This window comes from Chiloscyllium plagiosum, unplaced genomic scaffold, assembly GCF_037043375.1.
Source record: "Chiloscyllium plagiosum isolate Xiang-an unplaced genomic scaffold, Cpla_swu_hap1 HiC_scaffold_36, whole genome shotgun sequence".
In the NCBI taxonomy this organism is placed as follows: domain Eukaryota; kingdom Metazoa; phylum Chordata; class Chondrichthyes; order Orectolobiformes; family Hemiscylliidae; genus Chiloscyllium; species Chiloscyllium plagiosum.
In genome coordinates, this window is record NW_028270174.1 from 55,584,320 (window position 1) to 55,596,102 (window position 11,783).

The following is an 11,783-nucleotide window of genomic DNA, read 5'->3' on the forward strand; positions in this document are numbered from 1 at the left end:
ACCTGTCCCCCTCCTGTTGCAGCATCATAATATTGCCCTGACTCTACCTCGCACATGTTTGGTAGAGATCAGTGACATTTCATAAGCCCACAATACAAGATCCGTCACTCTGTTTAAGACAGCAGAAATTTCTTTTAGCACTATAGTCATGACATGCATGGACCTGTTGCAGTGTTTCAAAGTCCATGAGGCAGCCATACTCTTTATGATAGACAAACTGATTTTGGAACCTCCTCTGTCCTTAAGACTTTATGCACTACTTGCACTCTTCCATTTCCCCTTTGCATGTTCCCGTTCCAACCCACATCACTCCACAGTTGGAGCTGTCAAGAGCAGAAGTCTGTGGAATAGCCTCCCTAACCTTCTCTATCCTCCTTTTAAGATATATTTTAAAATCATTCTCTTTAATCAACGTTTTGATCATCCATGAAGCACCTTAGGAGATTTGCCATTGTAAAAGTTCCATACAATGCAAGTAGTTGTTGTTATTGCCGTACATAGATTAGATTACTTACAGTGTGGAAACAGGCGCTTCGGCCCAACAAGTCCACATCTCCCCGCCGAAGCGCAACCCACCCATACACCTACATTTACCCCTTACCTAACACTATGGGCAATTTAGCATGGCCAATTCACCTGACCTGCACATCTTTGGACTGTGGGAAGAAACCGGATCATCCGGAGGAAACCCACGCAGACACGTGGAAACGTGCAAACTCCACACAGTCAGTCCTGAGGCGGGAATTGAACCCGGGTCTCTGGCGCTGTGAGGCAGCAGTGCTAACCACTGTGCCACCGTGCCGTACATTAGGAGAAACAGGAATGATGCAGTCAAAATTCTAACTAGAAAGTCATGATAGGCGTAGTGTATAGGCCACCAAATAATTACATCACATTGTCATAGGCAATAAACAAATTTATAACTAATGCCTGTACAAATGGAACAGCTATTATCATGGGTGATTTTAATCTACATGTAGTTTGGTCAAACCAGGTCAATCCTGACCTGCTGCGCTTTTCCAGCAACACATTTTCAGCTCAAACCAACTCAGTCAAGGTAGCCTTGAGGAGTTCATTAAGTGTATTCATGATAGTTTTCTTGAACAGTATAAAATGGAACTGACAAGGGAGCAAGCTATCCAAGACCTGGCCCTGTGCAATGAGGCAGGAATAATTAATGACTTCAGAATTAGGGATCCCCTGGGAAGAAGCGATCACCGTATGGTTGAGTTAGAATACATGTGGAGAGTGTGAAGATAAAATCTAATAACTGGGTCCTGTGCTTGAACACTGGGAACTACAATAGAATGTGAGAGAATCTGGATAAAGTAGACTGGAAGCAAAAATTTTATGGTGGGAAGTTGATGAGCAGTGGAAGATTTTCAAAAACATTTTACAAAAGTCTATTCTAGTGAAAAGGAAGGACTGTATGAAAAGGCATACGTGGCAATGGGTAGCTGAGGAAAGTGATCAAATTAAACCATAAGACCATAAGACATAGGAGTGGAAGTAAGGCCATTTGGCCCATCGAGTCCACTCCACCATTTAATCATGGCTGATGGGCATTTCAACTTCACTTACCCGCATTCTCCCCGTAGCCATTAGTTCCTTGTGACATCAAGAATTTATCAATCTCTGCCTTGAAGACATTTAGCGTCCCAGCCTCCACTGCACTCCGTGGCAGTGAATTCCACAGGCCCACCACTCTCTGGCTGAAGAAATGTTTCTGCATTTCTGTTCTGAATTGATCCCCTCTCATTCCAAGGCTGTGCCCACCGGTCCTAGTCTCCTCGCCTAACGGAAACAATTTCCTGGAGTCCACCCTTTCCAAGCCATGTATTATCTTGTAAGTTTCTATTAGATCTCCTCTTAACCTTCTAAACGCCAATGAATACAATCTCAGGATCCTCAGCCATTCCTCGTATGTTAGACCTACCATTCCAGGGATCATCCGTGTGAATCTCCGCTGGACACGCTCCAGTGCCAGCATGTCCTTCCTGAGGTGTGGGGACCAAAACTGGACACAGTACTCCAAATGGGGCCTAATCAGAGGTTTTAAAAGTCTCAGTAGCACATCGCTGCTTTTATATTCCAACCCTCTTGAGATAAATGACAACATCGCATTCGCTTTCTTAATCACGGATACAACCTGCATGTTTACCTTTAGAGAATCCTCGACTAGCACTCCCAGATCCCTTTGTACTTTGGCTTTATTAATTTTCTCACCGTTTAGAAAGTAGTCCATGCTTGTATTCTTTTTTCCAAAGTGCAAGACCTCGCGTTTGCTCACATTGAATTCCATCATCCATTTCCTGGACCACTCTCCCAAACTATCTAGATCCTTCTGCAGCCTCCCCACTTCCTCAGTACTACTTGCCTGTCCACCTAACTTCGTATCATCAGCAAACTTCGTTAGAATGCACTCAGTCCCTTCATCAAGATCATTAATATATTTGATTAGGTTAGATTACATTACATTACATTACAGTGTGGAAACAGGCCCTTTGGCCCAACAAGTCCACAACGACCCGCCGAAGCGCAACCCACCCATACCCCTACATTTACCCCTTACCTAACACTACGGGCAATTTAGCATGGCCAATTCACCTGACCTGCACATCTTTGGACTGTGGGAGGAAACCGGAGCACCCGGAGGAAACCCACGCAGACATGGGGAGAACGTGCAAACTCCACACAGTCAGTCGCCTGAGGCGGAAATTGAACCCAGGTCTCTGGCGCTGTGAGGCAGCAGTGTTAACCACTGTGCCACCGTGCCGCCCTCAAATATATATAATGTGACTATGCAGGTAACCATGCCTGGGATCCAATCAACAACAAGTCCAGCAGTAACTTTAGTGCAATTGCTGAATGAGCAGACTGTTTAAGTCCAAGGAGTTATCCAAGCAGCACAGTCCTCAGTCATACAATCCTCTCAAGTTCAGACTGTTCCGATTTCTACTATACTTGAAAATGAGGACTCCCATGAATCTGTGGATAGCATGACTGACTCTCAGAAACGTAGAGAAATTCTACCGAGACGGCCTTCATACAGGAAAATCCTGAATGAACCTTCTTCTGATCCCCCCAGTGTGCCAGGAAATCGATGAGGAGAAATCAGAAGAAGAGTCTGTCTCAACCATTACTACAATGACAATGCAGACACCCATCTATCAGACTAGCAGAGGACAATACATTGCTATTACACAGGGGGGAGCAATTCAGTTAGCCAACAATGGTACGGATGAAGTGCAAGGACTCCATACACTAACAATGACCAACGCAGCTATAGCCAAGGTTGGAGCAGCCATTATACAGTATGCACAGAGCCCTGATGGACAGCAAATCTTTGTGCCGGGTAGAATTTTGATAGAAACTGTCCCATTGTACAGACACAGCATGGGTTCATGAAGGGCAGGTCATGCTTCACCAATCTTTTGGAATTCTATGAAGACATTTCAAGCAAGGTGAACAACGGGGACCCAGTGGATGTGGTGTAGCTGGATTTCCAAAAAAAAAGCATCAACAAGGTGCTGTGCAAGAGGCTGTTGCATTATATAAGGGTGCATGGTGTAAGGGGTAGAAGATTGGTTGACTAATAGGAAGCAAAGTGTGGGGATAAATAAGTATTATTCTGGCTGGCAATCATTGACAAGCAGTGTGCCTCAGGGATTGGTATTGGGACTGCAATTATTTACAATTGATACAGATGATTTGGAGTTGGAACCAAATGTAGGGTGTCAAAGTTTGCATGTGACACTAAGATGATTAGCGGAACAAAGTGAGTGGAGGACTGTGAAACTTTGCAGTGGAATATAGATGCATTGAGTGAGTGGGTAATGGTCTGTCAAATGAAATAGAATGTTTGTAAATATAAAGTTTATACTCCTTTGGTTGTAGTAACATTTAAAAAAAAAGAATGTTATAAAGTTTCATCATTTGCTCTTCAGAGGGACCTGAGCATTCTTCTGCATGAAGGTTGGTCACCAGATACAACAATCAGTTCAGAAAACAAATGGAATTTTGTCCTTCATTCCTGAAGGGATTGTGTTTAAAAGCAGAGGTTATTTTCCAGCTGTAGCTGGGTGCTGGTGAGGCCACACCTGGAGTACTCCATGTAGTTTTTATCTCCTTAGTTGAGAAAGGATGTACTGGCACGAGAGGGGGATGCCGAGGATGTTAACTAGGTTGACTCCGGAGTTGAGGGGGTTGGCTTAAGAGAGACTGATTAGATTGGGATTATATTCATTGGAATTCAGAAGAATGGAAACATATAAAATAATGAATGGAATGGATAAAATAGAAGTAGAGAGATGTTTCCATTGGCAGGTGAAGCTGGGACAAGAGGGCATCACCACAAGACTAGAGGCAGCAAATTTAAGACTAAATTGAGAAGGAACTTCTTGACCTCTATGGAATTCATTGCCCAGGGAAGTAGTTGATTCTAGTTCAGTAAACGTTTTTAAAGCTAGGTTAGATTTTTTTAAAAAGTAATTAATTAATGGACATGGTGAGAACGTGGGTAAATGGTTCTGTGTCCACGAAAAGATCAGCCATGATCTTATTGAATGGCAGAGCAGGCTCGAAGGGCAGGACGGCCTTCTCCTGTTCCGAGTTCTTAGGTTATACATCTCCCCCTCATTCGTGACTTGGAGGTGTTGGTGTTGGATTGGGATGGACAAAAGTAAAATTCACAGAACGCCAGGCAATTGATAGAGATAATTGGTCAACAGGATTTTTTGGAAGCACTTCTTCATCAGGTGGTTTTCAGATGGTGTTGTCATTTTTAACTCTTGTAACTCATGAACAGCAACAAAAGTCACGAAGCAATCCGCATGCTCCAGCCAACAATGGGCCCCGGGTGATTGATGTCAGCGGCGGACCAATGGAAAGGCAGGGACAGAGCTGGAGGACCTGGCGGGGCAGTTGGTCCTCCGATCAATCAGGGTGATTTAGGGGCGGGACTAGACTATTTTACGTAACCATCCTCGCGGTCGTTGGGGATGTGTGGACGGAGAGCAGTTGATAAAGATAGAAATAAACAGCAGGAAGCGGGAGGGAAATGGTGTTGGTATGGGTTGAGAGAGTTTATAGACATTTGGTGCACATCGGAAAATACAAATTTGAAACTTAGTCCCGTTTTTGCAGTAAACGGGAAAATGCCTCATCCAGCGATTGACTCGAGTAAGCACCGCCATCTTTATTCGGGGCAACGATTCACTGGACACGTGCAGCCGCCAGCTTTGTAGGGGGCAAAGTTCAGCGGGATGCATGTGCAGCCTTCTCTGGTAGAGAGTCATAGGGCAGGATTTACACAGAGCATATTCACACCCAGAGAAATGGATTTTTTCTTTCTGGATTTGTTTCGTCATTCATTTAAATGATTTGGATGTGAATAGAGGCGGTACAGTTAGTAAGTTTGCAGATGACACCAAAATTCGAGGTGTTGTGGACAGTGACAAAGGTTGTCTCAGAATACAATGGGATATTGATCAGATGGGCCAATGGGCTGGGGAATAGCTGAACTAAAAAATAAACACATCATTGGGAGTCTAAACTAAAATGAGTTATTGAGATATGAAAGGGTGTCTGGTGCATGGAGATAGGAATGATTACATCCAGGAATTAAGTCTAGGGTGCGAAAGTAAATTGCTGTTGCTTATCAATCAGAGCCTTTTGGTGGATCAGCAAGTTCTAGTACAAGTGAACACTTGGGCGGTAGAGTTTTCAATATTCTGGAGATTATAGGGAGGGTGTTTGTGGGATGCTGGCTCGGAATGGTTTTAGATAATGAAATCTAGAGTTAACAAAATGAATGAATGAGAATTTCAGTAAATGAACTGAGACTGTGGTGAGGTCAGGTGATATCACTGAAGTCGAAATAGTGGTCTTGGAGTGGGACTGGGCTATCACCCTCACCTCACCTCTGGAATTCAGCTGTTTGTCAGTTTGTCTGTAACAAGATCAGTTTGTCTGTAAATCAAGTCTGTAACAAGATCAGGAACTGAGTGGCCCTGGCAGAATCCAAACTGGGTGTCACAGAAGGTTATTGCTGAGAGCTGCGTGACAGCACTGTTGATGACACCTTCCATCACTTCACTGCTGAGCGAGGGTCGAATGATGGAGGGAAATTGGCTGGGTTGGCTCTGTCCTGCGTTTTTATGTTGAACATCCCTGAGCAATGTTCCACAATGTCAGTAGGTGCCAGTGCTGGACTTGTCTTGGTGGGCAGCAATTTTTGGAGCACAGCCATCAGTATTATTGCCACAATGTTGGTAGGGCTGACTGCCTTTTCACTACTTCTCCATTTCTTGATCTGATTTGAAATAAGTTTTCAACCAATTCAATTCACATCTGTGATGTCATGGACAAATGGACAAGGCTCATCCATTTGGCACTGTTGGCTGAAGATTGCTGCAAATGCTGTTGTCTTGTCTGTTGCATGGATGTGAGAGACCCCTCCATCAGTAAGGGTGGGCATATCTGTGATGCTTCCTGCAGTGAGTTGTTTAATTGCCCATCACCATTCCTGACTAGGTGTGGCAGAACTGCAGAGCTCAGATCTGATCCATTGGTTGTTGGATCACATAGTTCTATTTGGTGTTGCTAGCATTTGTTTGGCATGCAGGTTGGGTAGCTTCACCAGGTTGGCACCACATTTTTAGGTATGCCTGGTCTTGCTCCTGGCATGCCCTGCGGAACTCTCCATTGAGACAGGGTTGATCCCCTGGCTTGATGTTAATGGTTGAGTGGGGGGATATCACAGGCCATGAGATTTCAGATTGGGCTAGAGTACAGTTCTGCTGCTATTGTTGGCCCACAGTGAGGCAGAAGTTGCAGGGCCAAGAGGGCTGATTATGCTGTTGTATTTCCAGTGCATTGGTAGATGTAATGTGGTTCATCCAGTTTCATTCCTTTGTTGAGACTGTGTAGTGATTAATACAATGAGTGATTTGATGGGCCACTGTCAGGAATGCAACTTTTAAAAAAAGGCTTTGTGATTTACACATGAAAGAAGTGAAACTATCATGGTATTAGAACAGATGAAAGACTCAACAGACAATCAAGATAGTTTTCAATGGATAATTTCAGTTACATCACACTACAAATTTTTGCTATAAATTCTGTGCCTTAGAATTGTGCCCTCCACAATCACCTGATGAAGGAGCAGCGCTCCAAAAGCTAGTGTGCTTTCAATTAAACCTGTCGGACTATAACCTGGTGTTGTGTGATTCTTAACTGAGAATATGACAGCACTACTAACAGGGCTGCATGTAAACAGGCTCAGTCCAGTTAGTCAATACATTCAGAAGGATTTCCTCCAAGTTTGCTGACGCAATATTAGTCAAAACCATCAACCTCAACCTGCAATGTTGTTATCAACAAAAACTTCAGACTGACACAAAACTCCCCACCTCAATGCAATGTGGTCATCGGGCCCGGCCCAGGAACTGGAACTGCGACTCAAAACTGTGATCTCCAAGGAAGAGAGCAAACACAATTCTGACAGATTACTTCTCAAAGATGAGTAGCAAGTTTGAGACAAGGCAGGTGGTATGCCATTTTGCACTTAGCTTAATTGCATTTCTTATTTACAGTCGTGTTTTGCAAAGTATAAAGAACTCTTTTTTTTTTTCCATGGTTGGGGAGTTTTATCCTCGTTGATCAAAGTTGCTGCCACTCGCTCCTCAAGTCAAATCATAGTATCTATAACAAAACAATAAACTGCAGGTGCTGGAGATCTAAACCCAGAAACAAAGTGCTGGAGAAACTCAGCAGTTCTGAGGGCATCGGTGAAGAGAAAAAATGTTACATTTCAAGTTCACTGACTCTTCGTCTGAACGGACAAAAGGTCATGAGACTTTGAACTTACAATGTTTTATTCCCCTCAGAGATGCTGCTGGACCTGCGGTTCTCCAACATTGTGCTTTTTATATTGAACTTTATTTACAAAACAGATTGGAAAATGCTAATCTGCAAAAGTGAAAGGTTCATTGCAAACATGAGCATAGTTTCCACACTTGAGTTACAGAAGCACACCTCAGTTTAAAAACAAGATTTAACTCAGAGTAACATTCCATCTCAAAATGAGCCAAGTACCACCAGTAATAAAGCTCATCCACCCAATGAGGCACTTCAGCACAACATCCTGCAGTGTTGCACACAGCCACATTTACCAAGGAATGATCACATGTCACAAAATTGAAGGCCAAGAGCATGTCTCTTTAAAGGAGCTGAAGTCAATCTCTCAATTTTTGGAAGGATTTTTATTAAACCTAATTGAACATTTAAATCTCAGGGCATAATCTTTGCTTTTTTAAACAAAGTGTGTGGGAAACATCCCACATCTTGCTAAAGGTTCAGTTCGGTCTGATACACAGAGTCAAAGGTCAAGCAAACATCACACTTTCCATTCACTTCTACAAAGGGCTGACATCACATTTCCTCAGGATTTAAAGTATTTTATAAATTGTTTGTAAAATCATTTGTCACGATAAAGAACTGGACAATAAATGTCATTGTATGCAATAAGAGAGAAGCCTGTGACAGCAGATTTAGCTTTGGAGGGCAGTTTATGCACTTTCTAAATTCTGGGAGCACTTTGGGAGACTGCTCCCAAATGGTGATAGTGAGCATATCCGGAATATACTGTTTATATTTGGGAATCCTTGAGAGATAATCTGTGGTTTCAATAGTACTTGGCTTGCACTGGTGTACAGTAAGCAATTCATAAAGTTACTTATGTATTGTTGTTGACTACCTGAATGGTATTCAAATCTGCCAGGTTGCCTTCAATAGTGTGAATGCATCTATTGTAAATATTTGGAATATTCCAGAACTGCCCAGTGCTTGGCAAATTCAGAGGGGACAAAAAATCACATTGAGTAATTTGAAATTAAGAATCCAAGAGGACTTAACCACTGAAGCATTACATTCAAATAGTTAAATGGAGTGCTCACATTTAAAATACCTGTGATCCATAGGAATGGATGGACTGACAGAATTGGGATCACATTCCTGGCTGGGGAGTGTGAAATGTGCTTTGATAAAGTCACCTGCATTTCCCAACAATAATTTGGCAAGCTCGGAAATTTAAGAAACAATACAAACTTCATTGCTGCTCCAGTCGGGTCCCAAGCTCTGTGAAAAATAACAATGTTCAGGTTTATTGCATACACTCTGAAACACGTGTTTCTTCTACAGATCTTGCAAGTTTACCCAATGAGCATTATCCATCCAAATGATGTTGCTAACTTTGGCCAACTCATTTCTTTCCGAGGCTCTATAGCCTGAAGAGTGACCAGAAGCAATTACTCCATATATGTGGGAACATTACCGACGAGGATTTGTTTCCTTCAGAATTGATTTCCATATATTCAGTGTCCAGAAAACATAAAAAGCTTGTTACATTTTATAGAGCAATGATTCAGTGGGAGTAAAACACCAACAATCACGCTGCCTAAATTTTAAAAATGAACACTTCTTAATAGTTCACTAGATCCTAACGAAATATTTTGTGCTAAACAAATCACATGATACATAGCTATACAGATAATAAAACAAGTTTGTTCATTGAAGAACCCAGAGGAAAAGGTCATGAAACAATGTGAGTTTGATATACCTGAATCATCATTTCAAGTGCATTCTCTGCATAAATCCCCTTTTCCTCCTCGAAGTATTTAACTTCTTGAATAATTGAGAGAATGAAGTCACAGTTGTACAACACAAAATCAGACCCTTCAGTCCGAGTTGCCCAAGCTGACCAGATATCCAAAATTAATCTAATTCCATTTGCCAGCATTTGTTCCATATCCATCTTAAACCCTTTCTACTGATTATCAGTTTATTTTACTTTATCAGCACTTGAAATACTGACATTTTTTTGTCCCAACATTGATTAAAGAAATCATAAGTTCATTCATCCAAGTTAATTTTGTAATCTTTCTCAAAGAAACAAGTGAGAACAACATATAGCTGAGTCCAAAACAAAATACTGCAGCTGCGCGATATCTGGGAACACTCTAAAGGTGAGGCACTGATACTGCACAAGTTTGTCAGCACGGTTTCAATTACTGCAAAAAATTTTGTAATGTCTTAGCCTTCACATAGTTAAGGTAAATGTGAGATATCTGAATTTCATGTATTGGTTCCTATTGCACTTTTGAGAAGATTAAACCTAGAATAATTTTTGTTGATCAAAGGAGAAAGTGACGACCAAAGAAGCTGGACATCAGAGTCGAAAAGTATCATGCTGGAAAAGCACAGCAAGTCAGGCAGCATCCGAGAAGCAGGAGAGTTGATGTTTCGGGCATAAGCCCTTCATCAGAAATCACAGGCTTCAGAAAAATAACTGGCATAGACTTATGCCAATACATATGTAGCAGGATCAGAGCATGTTACTATCAGATTAGAGACTAATTTCAGATTTGGTACCATTCAGTGCAACATTTCAGTATGATATTTACATATGTACCTAAAAGAGAAGTTGTCTAAAATTACAAGCTCTAGAATGATTATACGATTAACCCTGGAAATAATGCTAGTGAACAAGAATGGCAAAGTGAAGTCCCATCAGTATTGCCTTAGGCAGTGTCAAGTAAGAATTTGACAACAGAGTTGCCACTTTGGTGTAACCTACAGTCTGGCCAAATTGCAGCAAAAATCTGTTCAATTTTATCTGCAAACTATTGAATGCAAAATCCTCCTTGCACAATAATGAGGCAGTATTTTGGGATGTCATTTTTAAAATATATTATTTTCAAAGTTACTCACAATTAACAGTGATCACTTGGTGCTGTCTGCATAACACACTACGAAAAGGAATTAACAAAAAAAATTATAACCCAAATTCAGAGTCACTAATCCATTGATATTGCATGGGTCCATCATTTATAAGTAATCAATTTTTAAAAATAAATACAGATACATTTACTAACTACATTGGAGTACAGTCAAGTTTCTTATTGAACAGTGACAGGATTGGACAGAGGCCGCATGGATTTAAGAGAGACAAATCATACTTAGCAAATCTACTGAAAGAATCTACAGAGTCGAATATTAAAGAAAGAAATTGCAGGACATTTAGAAAAGCTTATCATTAAATATGGTAGACTGTGTTTTCTGAAAGAGAAACTATATTTCACAAATTTACGACAGTTCATTGAGGAGATAACAAGCAGAGCTGATAAAGGGCAATCCAATGATCTGTATTTGGATTTTAAAAATGTAAATGATAAGGTGCTACATAAAGGTTAATTGCACAATTTAGGAGCTCATGTTATCGGGGTCCTCACTTGGAGTACTGTATACAATGTTAGCTCCCATATTTAATAAAGGATAAACCAACATCGGAGACCATTCAAATAAGATTCACTTAGCTGCTTCAAGGGCGAAATGGTTGACCTATCAAGAATAGATAAGCAGGGGTGATCTTATGGAAACAAGATTCTGAAGAGTTTGACAGGGTGGCTGTTGACTAGATCTTCGAGCACCAGTGAAGTCTCAAACCAGGGGACATTACATAAGGCAATATTAATTTTAGAAAAAGTACAATTTTTTTTCTCTCAGTGAATGCCTAGAATTTTCTCGCCTAAACTTTTGTGAATGTTAAATGTGGGAGGGGAATGGTTGGGTTACTCTTCTGGCTTGTTCTGGCTTGTTGGGCTGAAGGGCCTGTTTGCTTCCACACAGTAGGGAATCTATGATTCAATCTCAAATTATTTTAAAAGAGGACAGATAGATTTTTGAAATATTGAGCAGTTGAGGGCTATGCGGATCAAGCATAA